The sequence below is a fragment of the Prunus avium genome, chromosome 7 (genome assembly GCF_965620075.1).
Source record: "Prunus avium chromosome 7, drPruAviu1.hap1.1, whole genome shotgun sequence".
Classification (NCBI taxonomy): Eukaryota; Viridiplantae; Streptophyta; class Magnoliopsida; order Rosales; family Rosaceae; genus Prunus; species Prunus avium.
Window position 1 is genome coordinate 1,093,218 of NC_142290.1, and position 19,993 is coordinate 1,113,210.

General features: G+C 35.4%; 3 long non-coding RNA genes across 4 annotated transcripts; 1 reads left to right on the forward strand and 2 right to left on the reverse strand.

Annotated features, from left to right (window-relative positions):
- Positions 1-1,943: 1,943 nt before the first annotated feature.
- LOC148292763 (uncharacterized) lies at positions 1,944-4,050 on the reverse strand. Of its 2 annotated transcripts, none has more exons than XR_015837063.1 (4): positions 3,837-4,050; positions 3,194-3,239; positions 2,627-2,690; positions 1,944-2,520 (listed from the first exon to the last, which is right to left on the reverse strand). It is a non-coding gene; the product is annotated as an uncharacterized LOC148292763 (long non-coding RNA). The 2 variants fall into 2 exon arrangements; XR_015837064.1 differs by having other exon boundaries at positions 2,639-2,690; positions 3,837-4,049.
- A 23-nt stretch (positions 4,051-4,073) lies between these two features.
- On the forward strand, positions 4,074-6,689 carry LOC148292764 (uncharacterized). Its single transcript, XR_015837065.1, has 3 exons — positions 4,074-4,512; positions 5,736-5,793; positions 6,373-6,689. It is a non-coding gene; the product is annotated as an uncharacterized LOC148292764 (long non-coding RNA).
- Positions 6,690-10,383: 3,694 nt separating this feature from the next.
- Positions 10,384-12,581, reverse strand: LOC110766298 (uncharacterized). The gene is made up of 5 exons (XR_015837157.1): positions 12,275-12,581; positions 12,110-12,176; positions 11,648-11,777; positions 10,996-11,055; positions 10,384-10,631 (listed from the first exon to the last, which is right to left on the reverse strand). It is a non-coding gene; the product is annotated as an uncharacterized LOC110766298 (long non-coding RNA).
- Positions 12,582-19,993: the final 7,412 nt, after the last annotated feature.

Here is a 19,993-nt window from a genome sequence, read left to right on the forward strand (position 1 = left end):
TTTTCGCGGTTCTCCTGACTAATGTGAGTTTTATTGCTGAAATTTGATTTCTTTCCTTTAAATTTTCAATGAACTCCCATTAAAAGAATGGTATGCAAAAACGGATTTTCCCACAGTAATGTGCGCAAGAAACTAATCTGCTTTCCCCTTATTTTTTCCACTTATATTTCCGTCAATATCTTAGACATTGGTTGCCAGCAACAGGAGATGAATTAACCTGCTTTCTTTCTCGCATTGCGCGTTGCTGGTGTTAAGCCACGTATGCCGTTGAGTTCCTTTATTTCTATTTTTAATACTAGCAATAGTTTAAACTACATGGGATCAAGGGCGGACCTACTCCAACCTAGGGGAAGATTTATAAAGTATTTATAGCCCTTTATTGCTTGTGTATTACTACTGTGTTGCCCTCGTATATCTTTATTATTATTTTTTTTTCAAGTTTGTGTTGGAATAAATTTGTAGGGGGTATGATGTTTGTGTATTGCCATTGTATTGCCTTTTATTGCCTGTGTATTTCTACTGTATTGCCCTCATATATCCATTTTTTTCAAGTCTGTGTTGGAATAAATTTATAAGGGAGTATGGAGTTTTTGTATTGCCATTGTATAGCTCTTTATTGCTTGTGTATTGCTACTATATTGCCCTCGTATATCCATTTTTTTCAAGTCTGTGTTGGAATAAATTTGTAGGGGGTATGATGTTTGTGTATTGCCATTGTATTACCCTATATTGCTTGTGTATTGCTATTGTATTGCCCTCATATATCCATTTTTTTAAAGTTTGTGTTGGAATAAATTTATAGGGGAGTATGGAGTTTTTGTATTGCCATTGTATAACCCTTTATTGCTTGTGTATTGCTACTGTATTGCTCTCGTATATCCTTTTTTTTCAAGTCTGTGTTGGAATAAATTTGTAGAGGGTATGATATTTGTGTATTCACTACAAGAAAAACACCCTTTACCGACGGCTAAAAAGCGTCACTATAGCCATTAGATGACGGTTCCAAAAGCGTCAGGGACGCCATTGTCAGGAAAGGGTACCACCATACTTGACGCTTATTACCCGTCAAGAAATAGTGTTTCCTCACGGGTAAAAACCATCACGAATTAGTGAAAAACGGTCAACGAAAGCTTTTCTTGTCGCTTAATAAGTATCAACAAATATATTTCTTGGCATTTAATAAAACTTTCTTGATGGTTCTTAGCTGTCAAGAGTTGTATAACTAAAATTTAAAAAAAAAAGGAAAAAAAAAAAAAAAAAAAGAAAAAAAAACTTTCCTAGACGACTAAAGTTTCAAAAGAATTTAGTAGCTAAATGAATATATTAAAAAAATAACAAGCTAAAATTTAATATCCACTAAAATAGAATATTTAGATACAAACATTCAAAAACTCCCGATAACATGTTAACTATCTTGAGAAATGATATTTTAAAAACATAAAAAAAATTACATTGAAAACAATTCATGCTGAAATAAACCAAACTATCTAGTATAGTAAAACGTAGAACTTTCTAACTTTGAAGCTTGACTTTCTTTAGCACTTGTCTTTGTAGTTTAAGCCTCCATGTACACATCAATCTGCCAGTATAGGTAAGACATAAATTTAAAGAATTAAGAGATACAACCAATGAACACATCAACCTTGTCCAACACCAATAGTCTCATATCATGCACATATTCATTACCAAATATAAATGCCCACTTCTTTTGATTCAAATGCAGAGAAGAACTTAAGAGGAAACTCCAATTTGTGTTGTTTAGAAAGTTATTTGGAATTCTATAATGAGAGGAAACTCAAAATTCTTACTAGCGAGAAAAATTATCAACACAATTAGCACAAAAAGCATAAATCCAATTCCCTGAGCTTTCTTCTTCATGCAAAGTTGGGTACCAGCAAGGACTGGAAAATTAAAAGCCAATTTAAATATTGGCACAGAGAGTATTATAATAACAATAACCTCTACATTAAAGCATTCATAGAGTATTATAACAACAATAACCTCTACATTAAAGCATTCATTTATGCAAATGCATGAATGTTTCTCAGTAGAAGAGAATGCCAAGTTACAAGAAACGACCCTATTGAGAAATCCCAAAACCAACACATAATATCATTTAATCTGCTTAGAAACAATATAACTCTCAAGCCTCAACAACACAATCGTCATTGAAACTGAACAGAGTTTTTACAGTTAAGCTTGTTGGTGATTTGGAAGCAATTAGATACTGCTGAAGTGAAAAGAAAGGGATTAGTCCCACTCATCCCCTCTTCAGCATCATAGTTTGTTGCAAGTCAAAGATCAAGAAGGATTGGCGTTGTTCTATAAACCAAATCTATCGTGAGCAGAACTTTGCTGCTGATGCTTTATCTGCTAGGAGCATTGATTTCGGTCCTGGGATTCATCTCTATGAGACGGTTCCTGACTTCCTGAAAGATATTTTGTATGCTGATGCCATGGGTGTGTCCAGGCATCGTTTTGTTGCTGCTTAGGTGTTGCTGTGCTGGGCTTTTAGGCCCCCTTGTTACCAAAAAAAGAAAGAAAGGGATTATTCAATTTCTCCATCTCATATAGTCACTCTTCAAGATTTTCCTGTCTTGAGGCATATAAAATATTAAAGCATTACCCTGAGTGATACCTAGATTAGCATCTGCATGAATGTCAGCTACAACATTCGCATCATCTAAAATCTGCAAAAAAAACAAAAGTGAAAAAATTCTTGCATTATTAGAATAAAAAATCAAAAGTGGAAAACTTATTTCTGAAAGAAAATTAACAGCTCATTGAAAAAAATCCCAAAACAGCTACGTTTGCATTTTCTAAAAAGAGCAAACAAGACCAACCGTAATAAACATGAAAATGCATCTTCATCTGTGATACCCAAGGCTTCGGTTGCTTTACAACTTAATTTGAGAGTGAGGGAATTATATGTAGCCCACACCATCTTATGTCTACGATTCTCTCCCATGACACTATTCCTATTATAGGACAAAATGCAAAATCACATACCAAACTTAAACAATTTCAATTCTCAGCCATATACTTGTTGGACCCAACAAATAATGAAAACTTTGAAAAAAAAAAATGAAAAAAAAAGAATGAGAACTAAAATTAAAAGAGGAAATGGAACCAAATCTAAAACATAATAAATTGTGAGAAATAAATAAGTTTCCTGTAAGGCATTAGGGATTACCTCAAATCATTTCCATAATATTGATTTGTTGCCTTCCCAGCAAGACCTTGGAAATTAAAAAAACAAAAAACAAAACTGAAATTCGTGAAAAATATATCAACAACAATACTACCCAGCATGAAAAGAAGAATCTAACCCCCAATTCTGTCCAAAACACGGAGAATCAAGAAGAGACATGCATCAAAATGAAAAATTAGTTTTATAAATGATTTGAACAACAGTCCCTTTTGCAAGCAATAGAACCCTGGATACATAAAAAAATTGAACACCTATAAACATCAAATTCATATCAGTGAATGAAAGCAGACCAAACATTTCAAGTGCTCTTCCAATTCGGTATAAGAGTCCTCAAAAAGTAGAAATTATGCAAAGAACTGGATGTATACAATTTCATATAAGTAAAAGATAGAGCAAAGGCTAGATAAGTGTAAATGGCTTCATCTAAAAATGGATGACCGAGAAAAGAATCACAAGCAGCACCATTACCACACTCTTCAACTTCAAATCCATAAAAATTAAAAAATTAAACCTAAAAAACAAATCATATTCCCAGAAAAAGACCTAGAAATTCTTTTTTAAAAAACTTCCCCAATTTCTATATAATTCGAAAATAGATATTACAAAAAACATAATTAGGGCTTACAATGGAGGAAGAGAGACTGAGTGAGGGGTGAGCGAGCCACTGAGAGAGCACGAGCTAGCCACAGCGATAGAGAAAGAAAGGCAGAGCAAGAGTGAGAAAGAAAGAGCGAAAGAGAAGAGAGAAATCGTGAGAGTGAGAAGGAACGAGAGAAGAGAGAGAGAGAGCGATAATGAAAATGAAAGTGAAAGAGCGAGAGTGCGAATGAGAAAGAGAGAGAGGGCTTTTGAAAAAGGGAAATTGGCGGCTTTACCCCTGGCTCACCCAATTTATTCACTAATATCCTTATTTTGAAACCCAATCACTAATGCCCCTTATAAAAACTCCCTATTGACAGCCTATTGCCCATCCTTCGCTTAGTTTTTTTTTTCTCAGTCGTTGCTCTTGCTCTTGCTCTTCCTCTTCTTCCTTCTCCCAAACCTCACAAAATCCACATCCTCCATAGAATCTCCCTAACTCTATCTCCTCTTAGTTATATCTTAGTTATATTCAGCTCCACCATAGAATCTCCCTTCCCCTCCTCTCTTCTTTCTCTCTCTCTCGTTCGCACCCACATCAGCGACAGTCACTGTTACCTCCTCAGAAACCCTAACCCAAATTGGCGACGACCACCTTTCCACCTTCATCTCTCACTCTCTGTCACCTCTCTCAACCTCCATGCCTAGAGATGGCGTCTCAGGTAACTAGCTTGGCTTTTCTCCTGCACATTTGGGTTTTCTTCTCCTTGTTTCAATTTCATATATGGGTTTGGGTTTTTGGTGCTTGATGTGAGTTCAAGTCCCTCCAAGGCAAATTTGGGTGAGATTGTACAGAAATTTGTTGAAACATAATTATGGGTTTAATTTAAAATTTTACTCTCTCTATATTTTCAGCTTGTGTAGAGAATGTTATTTCAGTGGGATTATACAAGAACTTTTTGAACCAAAATTTTGGGATTGTGCAACAAATATTTTTCAGTTTGTCTTCAGGAATATTATGCTTGAAGCTTGTCCAATCTACAATGATTTTGAAGATTTTCTTTTGCTTATTGAATTGGATTACTGAGTTAGGTTTTTATTATGACAAAAAACAATTGAAAAAACACGGTTATTTGGTTCAATGATCTGAATTTGTTTGTTTTGTTTTGGGATGTGATTTTTGAATGAACTATATAAATTGATTATGTCTGGAGGTGGAGGATATCTCCAAAAGTGACTGGAGTTTGTAAGTTTTATGAGAATGTCAATATTTTAACATAAGTTTAATACTGTAAAGTTGGCATATGTTGGATCTTGGTTTTCTCTATTTTTCGTAATTCAATCTTGGACTTGATTTTCTGTATCAAACTGTGACTTACTGGCATGGGTGTTTTGAGGATTGTAGTGCATTTTGAAGTCCATTGGCCGGCTAATAGGGCTAGGAGGTTATGCATATATGATGTATAAAATTTAGTTCATGATTTGGTGGTCTAACAACTACATCTTTGTGCTGAAAGCCTTTATTCACCATGGGACCCAGTCATTCAGTTATTTTCTTTATTATATTTCATTTGTGTAAATAGTTAAGCCACATATCCACTACGAAATGTTTCTTATCTTTCTTTTTCATTAGATGGTTGGTTTCTAGAGGATAACAGAGTGACAATGCCAACCTTTGTATTTTTTATTTGTTTTACAAATAGTATTGATGGTTTGCATTTAGGATTTTTACGAATTATAGCATTCGGGAATAAGTGAGGATTTCTTTGGATAACTGATAAATAGTAACTTGGAAACATCTCGACTTCAAACATTTTGGGTATTTTATGAACTTTAGATAGTTCTGTTTCATTAATTTATTGAAATCAATATGTTTAAGTTGGCCAGGAAGTTGTTTCGTATGAGATATAAGTATCAATCTTCTTTCTTGGGCTGTTTGTTGCAGGTTCTTTGCTCTCAAGTATGCTGCAGATGCTGCCTGCACTGTTCTACAGGTAGATCAGGTAACTAGTTACTATGTATTTGTCAATGGTTTTCCTAATTTTGAAGTACCCTAATTTGGTATGAACTACATCTATGAATCCCTGATTGCATCTTTGAGGCCAAAGCAAAAAAAATGCTAAACTACATACAGTTTAAAAATAAAATAAAAAGTCGAGGCTTTATGAATTAGTTGACTATTCTTTTTATTTATTTATTTAATTTTATACTTTTATACTTTTTGTGAAGTCTTTTTTTTTTTTTTTTTTCAAAGTTCCCCTAACTTGGCATAGATGCATGTATGCACGTGTGTACTCAGAACAGAAACTCCTTTATAACTCAAAAGAACGGTCGCAAATGTTAGTTTTTAACTTGAAAAAATAAAATAAAATTGAAAGTTACTTTTGGGAAATGTTGAACTTTATAATGAATATGGCTTCAGTGCAGAAGGCTTGATAGTAAATAGAAAATCTATATGCTGGGGGTTTTCTGGCTAGCTAAAAATGTGTGAGAAATGATAAATCTATCTGATTGCAGCCTATTTAATGTTTAATACCTTCGTTAAAAAAAAGGTTGTTGACAGTGCTTTGACTATCTTGCAGATTATAATGGCAAAACCAGCAGGTGGCCCTAGTAAGAGAGATCAGCCTGCAGGGATGGATGAGGACTAATTTTGTGTGTATGAAAATTGACTATCTTTGCTTGTATTGCTCTATGTTAGGGATCATTTGTTCCATTTTAGTAACAATTTTGTTTAGGAGAAAAAGAAACATATTGCAGTTCATGCTTTGTAAATGCCACTCTTCTGTTACGATGGACACGTGGTATGCCCTTGTTGGGTAGGTTTGGATTGAAACCATGGTCGAGTGCTTGAGCCATGTTTGGTGAGAAGCTTGAATGGATTTTCTTTTCTGTTGTATTTGGCCTTTCTCTTTTCAAGCATGCCAAAAATCATCATGGTTTTGTAATATGTGGTTTGTGCCCAATTAATTTACCGTGGATCTTGCATTTTTGTACCTAATATTTGATAGCTGCCTTCTTTTGAACGAAGATTCATTGAGGGAGAGAATTACTTTCCTTTTGAATATGAATCGATGTGCAACTCCAACTATCATTTGAAAGGTCAACATCAATTCATGCTAATATAAGGATGGATAACAATTGTCGTGTCCGTGATATTTGAATTCAGGATTACTTTCAACGAAGTGGAGACTGTTATTAGACCAAATGACCATTGACATACGATATAATAGCAATATTAGGCCAATATACGTACACTATAGAGGCAATATTAGAGCAATATAACCACAATATGATAGCAATAGTATTACAATATACATCCAATAGGGTGGCAATATGCATACACTATTTATACAATACAAAGGCAATATTAAGACAATAGCCTCATATTGCCTTAGTATTGCTACTATATAGCCTCCTATTGCATTCTTATTTTTACTGTATTAATTGGTTTTTGCTATTTTTTGCATTAATTGGTTTGAGAGTCCTCTTATTTGCACAATACATAGGCAATACAAGCCATATATAGGGGCAATACCTACGCAATATAAGCTATATACATGGGCAATACAAGCCATAAGAGTTTATATTAATTTTTCCTTAAAAAATGACACAAGCTATAAATTGGCAATAAACATACAATACAATGACAATACAAGGCAATAAATGGTTATACACAAACAATAAACAAGCAATATATAGACAATATACACGTAATATACACTGAATGTATATAACGTGTTTTCTCAAAAAAGGATGTGACGTCCTTGATGAAATCACATTTTTATACCCATAATTTCCCAATTTCCCTGCTATGGAAGCAATGTTATCTCATTACATCTTAAGATATACATAAGAAAGTGGCAAAAAGCAAAAAATTTACATCTCTTCTTGGTCGGGAATTTTAACACAATTTATATCTATCATTAAAATTCCAGGACATGTCCTCTTAGACCCGAATTTAAGCTGAAAGTTAGCAATTTCCTCCCCAAAAGAACGCCGCCACTTGAAACAAGACAATCTTCCATCTGTATAAAATGGATTAAAAATGAAAATTAGAAGTAAATCATTCAATCATAATGGAAACAAAAACATAACATTCAATCACAATTGAAACCATTATCAAAATTCATATAGATTGTTGGCTTTTCTAAACGACCCAATTCTTCATATGGTAAGCTTTCACAAGACAGTACCATTGCAAAATTAAAGTTCACATTCATGCACACAATTTTCATACTACTCAATTGCAATATAAAAGTAATTATAAACATGGGTGAAGTGAATGTGTGTCCTCGCAGGCGAATAAAAATACAAATCAGGAAATCAGGAAATCATCAATAGTGCATTTGGCATTGTTCAAACAATTAAAGAAGCACAGTCTCAGAGAAGAAGAAGAGCAAGACAATGGAACTAGATAAATGCAAAGAGCTGTCAACAAACCTTCAAGTTTTCCAAGAACCCTTTTCACGACACCAACACAACCTTGGCATGATACCAACCTTGAGGATTGTATAGACTGCACCAAAAACAGATCTAGGATTGAATTACGAAAAAATAGAGAAAACAAAGATCCAACATATGCCAACTTTACACTATCAAACGTATGTTAAAATATTGGCATTCTCATAAAACTTACAAACTCTCCAATCACTTTCAAAAGAAGTAAAGGATGAGAATCTTGCATTTGTTGGTGGTGCTACTAGTTTCAAATTATGATGTTGGTTTCTTACAGTTAAAACCCACATTACTGTTATTTCAGAGAGCATCTATGAGTTTTATATGTATTCTTACAGGTTGCTCAGAAAAGCCAGAAGTCCTAATTTGATATATCACCTAAGCGATTTCACAGACAAATCACAATCACAAAAGAGTGAATACACCACTTTCAAGGAGGTCTGCATGTCCAAGTTTCAATCACAAAACAGTGTATGCATGATTTCAGAGACAAATCTTAAGTACAAAACAATGTATCCAAGTCCAAGAGCTTGACAACCACAAGAAATAGTTGGTAAATTTCATTCAAGCACTGAAACAGCAAACAAACCACAACAAAAACCCATTATTGTCTCATTCAAAATAGTAAAAGTAATCACCCAATAATCTCAATCAATAACAGAAACCCAAAAAAAAAAAAAGCAAAACCAATATTAGAACTCACCACAGTGAAGATAGAAGATGAAGGTGTCGTGGCTTTGTGGTGGAAGTCGACGACGGAGGTGGAGAGTCACGATTGTGGCTCTGTTATGGAGGCCGACAACGGAGGTGGTGAGTCACACCTTGGCTAGGGTTCGATTCCAAATTTGGGGTTCAACCTTGAGGTTTAAATTAGCTCCTAGTTTGAAGATATAACTAAAAAGAGATTGAGTTAAGCGAGATTCTGTGGTGGAGGTGGATTCCTGTGAGGTTTGGCAGAAGAAGAGGATGAGGAAGAGACTAGATAGAAGAGGAAGAAGAAGAGTAACGACTGAGAACAAGAAAAACCTAAGTGAAGGATGGGCAATAAGTTGTCAATAGGGAGTTTTTATAGGGGATATTTGTGATTAGATTTCAAAATGGGGATAATATTGAATAAATTAGCTGCGCCGGGGGCAAAGCCGCCAATTTCCCTTTGAAAAATTGGGGTTTCACTTGTGAAAAATCAGATCCCGCTTTTATTTTTAGCGCCCGCCCACAATCGCTTCTTTTTTCTCTTACAGCGTTTCCTCTGCTATAACTTAATGCTATCTTCATTTTTTATTTTTTATTTTTATTTATTTTTGGTCTGAGACTAGATTGTTTAAAGTGTCAGCTTTTGTTTTCTCTCTTTTTCTCTTTTTCATAAGGGTATTTTTTAGAGAGTGTCAAGTATACAAGGATTTTAATTGACGTTTTTTTATAAAATGTCAAGAAAAAGTGATATAGAGTTGACGTTCTTTATTAAATGTCAAGGAAAGTGATATATAGTTGACGTTTCTTGTAAAACGTCATGAAAACCTACTATATAGTTGACGCTTTTTAAAAAGCGTCAAAGCTTCATAGAATAGGTGATGGTTTTGCAAAAAGCGTAACCATGAAGTGTCAACTAAGGCCCATTTTCTTGTAGTGATTGCCATTGTATAGCCTTTTATTGCTTGTGTATTGCCACTGAATTGCCTTGTATATCCTTTTTTTTTTAAAAGTCTATGTTAAAATAAATTTATAGGGGGAGTACGGAGTTTGTGTTAGGCCTGAGCACGGTTCGGGTCGGGTCAAAATTTGGCCGCCCCGCGAGCCAAACCAATGGAGAGCTCGGTTTTCGGGTCGGGTCAGGTCTAGAGTGAAAGCCGAAATTGGGCCGAACTAGAAATGGGCCTCGGTTCTCGAGTCGGTTCTGAGTTCTGATCGGTTTGGGCTTGAGCCCAATTTTAACATTTTCAAAAGCCCAAATCTTATTTAATTCGCCAAAAAAAAAGCCCAAATCATTTTTTTTTAGCAAAACAAAGCCCAAATCAGATTTACTTTCATTCAGCCAAAACACATTTTTTGTTGTCAAATTGCCAAAACCTATTAAATTCTTATGAACAAGCCCAAAACACTTTTTACTTATCTTTCAAAACCTGAAATTATGTAAATTCAACCTATAAAAATCCATCATTCCAATCTAAATTTCTAAACGAAATGAATCTCACATTCACACATTTAACCAACCAACCAAGGAAAGGAAATATAATCTCTTACAAACCATTACAAAAAATAATACACAAACCAAATTAAACTTATGAAATTAAAGATTACAACTCATCACAAAAATACACATGAAGATAATATCCTTGCAAAAAAGCTGCTGCATCCATTCTTCCAAAAGCCTTAACAAAACAACCTACACAACACTTACAAGAATTAACACAAACTAAAACATATATATTATCCAAAAACCAGATTTAAACAGAGTTTCCTATCCATCAACAGACTACAACATATATATTATCCAAAAACCAGATTTAAATAGAGTTTCCTATCCATCAACAGACTACAACATATATATTATCTAAAAAACTGATTTAAATAGATACAAAACAGATTTAAATCACACACTGTCAATGAAAACAAATAAAAAACAGATTCAAAACAGATCCAAAAAAACAGATTCAAAATAGATACAAAACAGATTTAAAATAGATCCAAAAAACAAATTCAAAACAGATACAAAACATATTCAAAACAGATCCAAAAAACTTATTTACCTCCATTTAAGCAAAAGCTTTTCGAAACTTTCAAAGCTCAGCAGCAGAGATGCTAAACAACTGTGAATGAAAACAAAAATAGGGTTAGGTTCTAAACAAGCTTCATTCCTTTCATAAATTCAAACCAAATTCAAACCAAATACCCTAAAAATCCTAAAATTAAAACCAAAATTTGAACTGAACCCCAAAATTTCAGAACAGACTCCAATTAGCAAAGATCATCTTTGAACAGAAACAAAAAGAAAAAACAGAAACTAACGTTACTAACCAATCAAAACAGACCTAGCATGTATGTAGCATAACCTATTTAACAAAAAGAAACATAAACATAATTAATACAGTAGCATAACAACAGAATGGCAGCAGCAGAAACAAAACCTAGTACTTTGACATAACCTAATTTCATAAAACAAAAATTAATTTAGCAAAACAGAACCACCAAGGACAGAACCAAATAATCACAACAGTATAATTTAACAGAATAACCTAATTGGTAGCAGCCCTAATTAGAATAATTTAACAGAAGAACCTAAATGCTATCAGCCCTAATTTATATAATGAAACTAACAAATCATAACTTCAATAGCTATTACAAATTACACTAAAAATATATGAGACTTTTCTTAGCAAAAGGGGTGTTTGTTGGGTTTACCTATTGCCCAAAAGAGCTTGAAGGTGGATGATCATCTTCGCCTCATGGTCAGTAAAGTTACCACGTTTGATCCCAGGCCTAAGGTAATTAGTCCATCTCAGCCTGCAACTTTTATTGCATCTATGCAGCCCTGGAACACCAAAACAGAACAAAGATGTATTAGTTGAGGCTCAAATAGTAGATCACCGCACCCTAATGCTTCACTAACAAAATAACAAAATGGCTGTGCTTTTAATAATCTAAATGCAACGCCAAAATGAAAATATCCTGCCTTTTCATCTCAAAATTATACATAAGCCATAACAAAACCGACCCATCAAATGAAAACCAAGTATATTTTTACTCAAACAAAAGCAACACATCAACCTCAACCACCAAATCGACAAGCCTAATTTAAAAGAAAATAAACCATAAATTTAATTTAGAATAAACCCTAAATTCAAAGGAAGATGATGCTCTCACCTTTGACTGATTTGAGAGAGAAACCCACAGAAGAAATCGGAGGAGAGGAATAGATGGTGATCACAAACTGAGAAACATAGAAAAATCGAGATAAGAAGAGAGAGTTAGCGGAGCAAAACAAAAAACTGGGAAAAAATTTAACATATAAGAGAAAGAGAAGTTGACCTGTCGCTGCGTGCAGGGCTGATCAACTGAGAGTCTGAGAGTCTGAGAGTGAGGGGATCGTGAGAGTCTGAGACTGAGAGAGGCGCGGTGGTTGAGAGTCTGAGAGTGAGAGGATCGTGAGAGAGAGACTGAGAGAGTAGTGGTGCTGGTGCTATGCGAGGATTGAAGATCTAAGGGAGGAGGCGGGTTGAGAGAGAGAGAGGTGAGGCGCCGCTTAGTGTTAGGTCAAAACGAAAAGAAAAATTAGAACGAAGAGAAGACTGAGTGAGATTCGTGAGAGAGAGAGAGAGACTGAGAGAGTAGCGTGTGTGTGAGGGTTACAACAACAAAAAAATTGCGTAAGGGATCTGGTGCAAGCACTCTCACACTTCCTCTTTTTTGGGCCAATCACATGAGGCCACGTGTAAATTATATATATATTTAAATATTAACCGGTTCGGTTCAGGTCCACCGGTTCTGAAAAAATTAGAACCGAGAGCCGAACTGTTGACCTTCGGTTCGGTTCAGGTCCAGGTTTGACTTTTTCGATTTGGTCAAAAAACACTCTTTTTCGATTCGGTTTGGGTTGGTTCGGTCGGTTTGATCGGTTTATCGATTTTTATGCCCACCCCTAGTTTGTGTATTGCCATTGTATAACCCTTTATTGCTTGTGTATTGCTAATGTATTGCCTTTGTATATCTTTTTTTTTTCTTTTCAAGTTTGTGTTTGAATAAATTTATAGGGGAGTATGAAGTTTGTATATTGCCATTGTATAGCCTTTTTTTGCTTTTGTATTCCTATTGTATTGCTTCCATAGTAGGGAAATTGGGAAATTGGCGGTATATGGGTGTAAGAATGTGATTTCATCAAGGACGTCACGTCCTTTGTTTAGAAAACACGTTATATACATTCTGTAACAACCCGAACCTTAAATAATTTTTAATTATAAATTTATTCAAGTAAAAGACTATTTTACCCCGCAAATAATTTATTAGGTTTAAAGTTGATTTTTTGACCGGGAGGGAATTTGGGAATTTCGATTGTACCACTGCATAGATCACATCGAAGTGAGTTCGTAGACACGTAGTGAGCTCAAATCCGAGTTGTATTGAGTAAAATACGATTAAAATACTAAAAAGGGCAAAATCGTAATTTTGCAAGAAATCAGATTTTTTTAAAACCCATCTTTCTCTATCTTCCATGTGACACTCTCTCTCCTCTCTCTCTCTCTCCCTGATGACTCCCTCTCTCACTCTCTCTCTTCGAATTCCGGCCAACCGGCCATGGCAAGCCACAAGACCGGTGCCAAAAGGACCGGCCCTACTCCGCCGTCAAACCCCAGCCTTCTCCCGCCACCAACTGCCGCTTTTCTCGCCGGAAAACGTGAAAAACCACTTGGTTTTTGATAGAGATTTCGCCGGCTTCGTTCTCCGTCCTCCGACCACCGTTTCCGACGAGTGAGGTATGCTTTCTCACCTTTTTTTTTTCGAGCTCTAGCTGATGGTTGGGTAGGATTTGATCGATTTCTAACCTAGGTGGTTCGATTTGTAACTCAAAGTTCGGCCAGATTTCGGGTTGAAATTCTGGCCACTTCCGGTTATTTTTCGGGGTAGGTCCAAGAACAAAAGTGACTCCAATCGATGTCCTGAACCTATGGTAGGAATCTTGGCCCTAGATTTTGAGGTTTTTCAGGCAGCCGCTATCGCTTAGGATACTCACGCGCTGCTGGCGCGTGTTGCGGCTCGTGGGTACTGTAGCAGAGAGGCATTGTGTCCCGATGTGATCCCCTAGTTGTCACGAGCGCGCAGGTGTGCTCAGATTCCAATTCGATACCATTTGAGCCTCGAACGGGTTTCGCCTATTGTACAATTTCTAGGTTCAATATGTTCGAACCATTGGATTGAACTCAAACTCACGTATGTTGTACCTCATATTTTTAGGATCATGTAGGATTCGACGGATCGTGAATCGGAGTCCCAGATACTCCGAAATCGGGAACCCTAGGGTGAAATTAACCGTAACCGTCCGATAGTGCGATCATGATCAATCCGACGATCCGATTCGGACCAAACTTCCAGGGTATGGTTATTAAAATATGTAGAACCTATAGAAACTCTTGAATTGTCAATTAGAGGTCGTGGACCCCACGGGTTCCCGGGTTGACCAATATGGAAATTTATCTCTTAACGATTCTCGGATCTTTTTAGAATGTTTCAATCATTGGAAATGTATATGTGGGCATAGGAATGATCTTAAACTCGGTGCACGTGCTTTTTGAAGTCGAGGGTCAGGGTTTTCAATTAAATGATTATGTGGATCTATTTTATTAATTAAACATTTGTAATGGTTTAAATAGTTACTCGGGCTCCATCAGACCCGCAGGAGGGACCTTCGAAGGGTCAGGCTAGCTCGGACGCTTAGTGAGTGGACTTTTGTATTATAAATGATTTTATGCAATTGAATTTCATTATTTGATCTTGAATAAGTTTTATTGACTATGGCTTTCCTAGCATGATTTGTTGGATTTAAATATTTATATTTATATGCTTCCAAGTTGAAAATGCTAAAAGGGTTTGGAAAGTAAGAATTGAGATAATTATCGGATTGAATGGAAGCAGGATTTAAGGATAATTAAGAAATAGTTTTATAAATTCTAATCTTTTTTAGAAATATATATTTATTTTAAACCACCATAGGTACCTAGGAATTATAAAAATGTTGCCTTGGTATAAAAGTTGTCTCGGAATGAATGTTGCCTCAGATAAAAATTGTTGCCTTCGTTATAGTTAGCGTGCTTGACTTTTGCCCCAAGAGTCTTAGGGATATCCAGACCGTGTGGAGCGAGAAATGCGGAACAGGTTGACCAAATGTCTCCTGAGTCTAGCGAGGATTGCGCCTCGGGTGACTTTGTGTTCCCAAGGCCTGCGAGGATGTGTCGCTTCGGTGGCATGAGGAATTGACGGAAATATAATGGGTACACCTAGGTGGAAGGAAATTATTTCTTTTTCGATGTTTTCCTTTGGTTTGTTGAAATGTTGAATGACGGGATGTTTATATATATATATGTTGAAATGTTGAATGATGGGATGTTTATATATATATGCATGCTTTATTTTTGTACGAATATAGAATCTTGAAACAATTGAGTTTTCTAATTGTTTTTACGGAGGGGTTAGTATGTTCATGTACTATTTTTTAAAACTTTATTTTTGTCTACTCACATTTTTCAATGTTTTGTGCCCCCAGGCATTAGATGTGCATTAGAGAGTCACCACAGGGCAGATATCCCGCTTCATCCATCCTTTCCGCTACATAGGATTTCTTTGTAATTATACTATTTTATTGTAAATTCTAAACTAGTTGCTCTGATATTGCCCTAGGTTTCTATTTGGCCTGAGGCTATTTAGTTTGGTTGAACTGTTTCGACGTAAATTGAATGCATGCTGGGAGTTGGGATATGTATACATATGCTTGTTTAATAGGTGAAAATTTTGGGAAATGATCAAATTACAAGGGAGACTGCCGAATTTTCGGCAGAAGTCGAACTTGTAATAAACTTTGAATTTTAGCTAGAAGGGCAATTTAGTCATTTGTGCCTAGCATCCGCCAGGTGTCGGACATGCACATGGTTTGGCTCGGATTCCAAAGTGGAATTTGGGTCGAGTCTTGTCACATTCAGTGTATATTGCGTGTATATTGTATGTATATTGTCTGTTTATTGTTTGTATATTGCTTGTTCATTGTCTGTGTATAGCCATTTATTTTCTTTTATTACCATTGTATTGTATGTTTATTGCCGAATTATAGCTTCTATCATTTTTTGAGGAAAAATTAATATAAACTCTTAATTTTGACGGTACAAGGGTGTAAGGATGTGATTCCATCAAGGCCTCATATATGTGCTTGTATTGCCTTTGTATTGCCCCTGTATATGGCTTATATTGTGTAGGTATTGCCCTCATAGATGGCTTGTATTGCCTACTTATTGCGCAAAAACGAGGACTCTCAAACCAATTAATGTAAAAATAATGTAGAAAAAATCAGGCAATACCACAACACTACAATGTCAATACCATGACAATACAAGAGCAATAGGGCAACAATACAATGACAATACAAAACTCCACATTCCCACTATAATTTCATTTGAACACATAAAAAAAAGGTGATACATGGGCAATAAATGGGCTATCAATGGCCAAAAAAAAAAACAAGGCAAATAAAAAAAAGGTTATACGAAGGCAATTAGGAGCAATACCGTGGCAATAAGAACACAATAGGAGGCTATATAGTGGCAATACTAATGCAATATGAGGCTATACAGTAGCAATACAAAAACTCTAAAAGTCCATCTTATGCAGGCAACGCGGGGCAAAACACAACGTATATAATGTTCTCTCTTCAATGTATAATATAAGTAAAAGTTTTTTTTTTCCATTGCACAAACTTGCGAATATATAAAAAGAACAAATTCAAGACTGAAAATTTCAACTAAATTGAACTCAATTTCATTGAATGAGGACTAAATTACATGAGTGAAATATATAGTTCCTCGTAATTACAGTACATTTCCTGTAACTCAATGGAATGTTATCCAACGCCAAATTGATGATGGTTCTCAATCACAACAATCTTCCAAAAGCCAAAAATCTAGGTCCAACTGTCATGAAAAAAAATGAACCCTGCCAGTGAACCCTGCAAAAGAGATAGCAAAACAAAAAAATTCCAGGTGCCTGCAAGTGAACCTTGCAAAAGAGATAACTGATATGGTTTATGGCATTTGCCTGCAACCACCTGCAGCAATGAAACATAATTTTAGAAAGAGAAACAAGGATGGTTATAAGAATTGGAGAGAAATTCTAGAGTGGAATGAACAAAGCAGTCTTGTAATTGGTGAACCCATTATCCAATTCCTCTACAAGCACAATCTAACTTTGCAAAAAGTGTTCTACATTGTACATGAGTGTAATTAAAGTAAGTGGTGGACATCAAGCACAATCTAGCGTTTTCTTCTTCTTAACCTCACCATGACACCAAATTGCATCCAATTCATAGGCAGTAAAATTGGAAAATTGGAAAAATACCTTGTGGGGAAATTGGCAAAAGTGGAATTTAGGTAAATTTTTGAAATAATTGAAAATTTAAAACATTAAACCTATGAAAATAGGGAAATTCCAAATGAACAACATCAAAGCAATATCCAAGAGATATATCAGCAATAGAGTGACAATAGACACCTGATATGCAATACATAAGTAGTGTAAGGATTACTATTCACAAATGAGTCTCGTGACAGACAAAAAAAAAAATCCTTCTACCTCCCATAATTTGTCCATCCCATTTCTATGTCTCATACTTTCTCTATGTTCTCTCAATTATCAGAGCATCATTAACATGTTTAGGGTAGAACTTGGATTTTAAGCTAGAATAGCGCACGCACACGCACACAAAACATCATAGCATTAAGAAGACCAATTACATAACAAAAACACAGATTGTTCATATGTTTAAGATATAAAAGCTAAAAATCCCAAATACTTTGAAACATACCTACTGTAGCTATGATAAATCACAAGATCATTAAGAGTACTCAAAGCTACACCTCAGAGAGCGTTGAACACTACAATCTCTCAAGAAGCAACCATGGGAAACTGAAAATGAGAAACCCAAAGTAATGAGAAAATGCCTTTTCCTGCTTCCAAAACTATAAATATGCTAACAAATAATATTGAATTTGGTATAACAGAGCAAAAAACAAAACACACATCTTTACACAAAAATCCATGTTATCGTTGGTTTTGTGATGGAATATGGGGTGGTGGGAATATGAGTTGCTTCAGCAGAGCTCTTTTGTATTCTGATTCACTTGGCCCCATTTGGTTCATGGGAAATGAGACTTAGGGATGGGAAATCAATTGCTTTCCCATGTTTGGTAAGTTCAGGAATGGGAAATCGTTGCCTAGCCCATGGGAAAGTAAGGGGAAAGTGAAGCCATCCTCCTACTTGGGTTTTGTTTTCCCTCATCATGGGAAAGTTTGGGAAAATGAGCCAATATTAAATAAATATTTTTCATGATCATTTTGTCCCCATTAACAATTTAGAATTACAATATATCATTAAATGCATTATTTTTTATTTAATTTAATATGGGTATAATTGAAAATTTATACAAACTTTGTTTTCCATTCATACTCAAAACAAATATAGGAAAGAAAATAAAGTGATATCTCTTGGTTACTTTCCCAGTGTTACCAAACGTGAGAAAGAAATCTTCAATTTCCCATCCCTTGGAAAATAACATGGGAAATGATTTCCCCTCAAACTCATTCCGTGAACCAAACAGTGTTTGCTGTCTAGGGCATTTAGCCCCCCTTCACCCAAAAAAAAAAAAAAAAGATTTCCTGTTTTACCCTTGTGCAAACAAAAACACCAAAACCCAAAACGAAACCCAAACGACATCAATCCACAAACACCCCCTACCCTTCTGCAAACTCATCTTTTTACAAAACAAATTTTTTTAAAAAAATGTTCACAAAACAAAACCACCACTACCTTGAAATTAAAAATAGAACCCATCTTTTACCCAAAAAAGAAATTAAAAAAACCAATCTCTGATTCCCTCAACCCTTTTTTTTGGGACAGAAGATTTCCTCAACCCTTGATTTCCTTAGAAAATGTCGTTTTATTTGTGGGGTTAGCGTTGGGCTTTGATAAAGTTGTGCGTTTTGGCTGTTACTTTGAATATTTTTTATTATTTTTCTTTTTCCAGATCAATTTTCTCTCCTAAAAACAATGACAGCAGGTATGAAGCCACCGACGTTAGGGATGACAACGGGTCGAGTAGGGGCCGAGTATGACAATACCATCCTTGTCTCCGCTCTCCGTCCCCGCCTCTGTCCTCAAACCCATCCCCGTTTAATAGGTTCGGGGAATCCTCGTCCCCATCCCCGTCGGGGGACTATCCCCCATACCCACCCCGAATCCCTTTTTTTTTTGCACAAAAAAATATTTATCATATATTTTAACATTAAATTTCATATTAAATTATCATTCAACACATCCAAATTAACTATAAAGTTCAACTCACTATTCAAAATCACATCAATATGAAATTCCAGAGAAGATTATGAAGAATTAGGAGAGGAAGGTTAACTTAAGGTTAAACATAAATATTACAATTATACTTATACATATATATATATATATATATATATATATATATTTATTTATTTAAATATAAACATATATATTTTCGGGTCGGGTTCGGGGATGGGGACGCCAATACCATCCCCTCCCTGTACCCAATACCCATTTGGTCTCGAAATCGTTAGGGTTGGGGATCTGACGAGGACCTGCCCCCGCATGGATTTTTTCCATCCATAACCGACGTAGAAAGTAAAGACAAAGATTTACCAAAATAGCCGCCGTGTTAACTCCTAGATAAATACGACAAACTGTTCTTAATCAGCGTAGTATAATTTTATTGGAATCCACGTCGGTATATTACTAATCAGCGCCGCATTAAAGCCATGTACCACGATGGTAAAAATAAATTTATTGGCGTATTACGCCCCAATGTACTACGACGATATCTATAACACTACTGTCGTATAGAGTAGTAGTGAACCACGACACTAGAAGAGTAGATAACGACGTCTAAATCATTTTACAACGTTGGTTTGTTCGATGAGCATCGTATAATATTATTTTACCACGTCGTTAACTGAAAAGTACCGTCG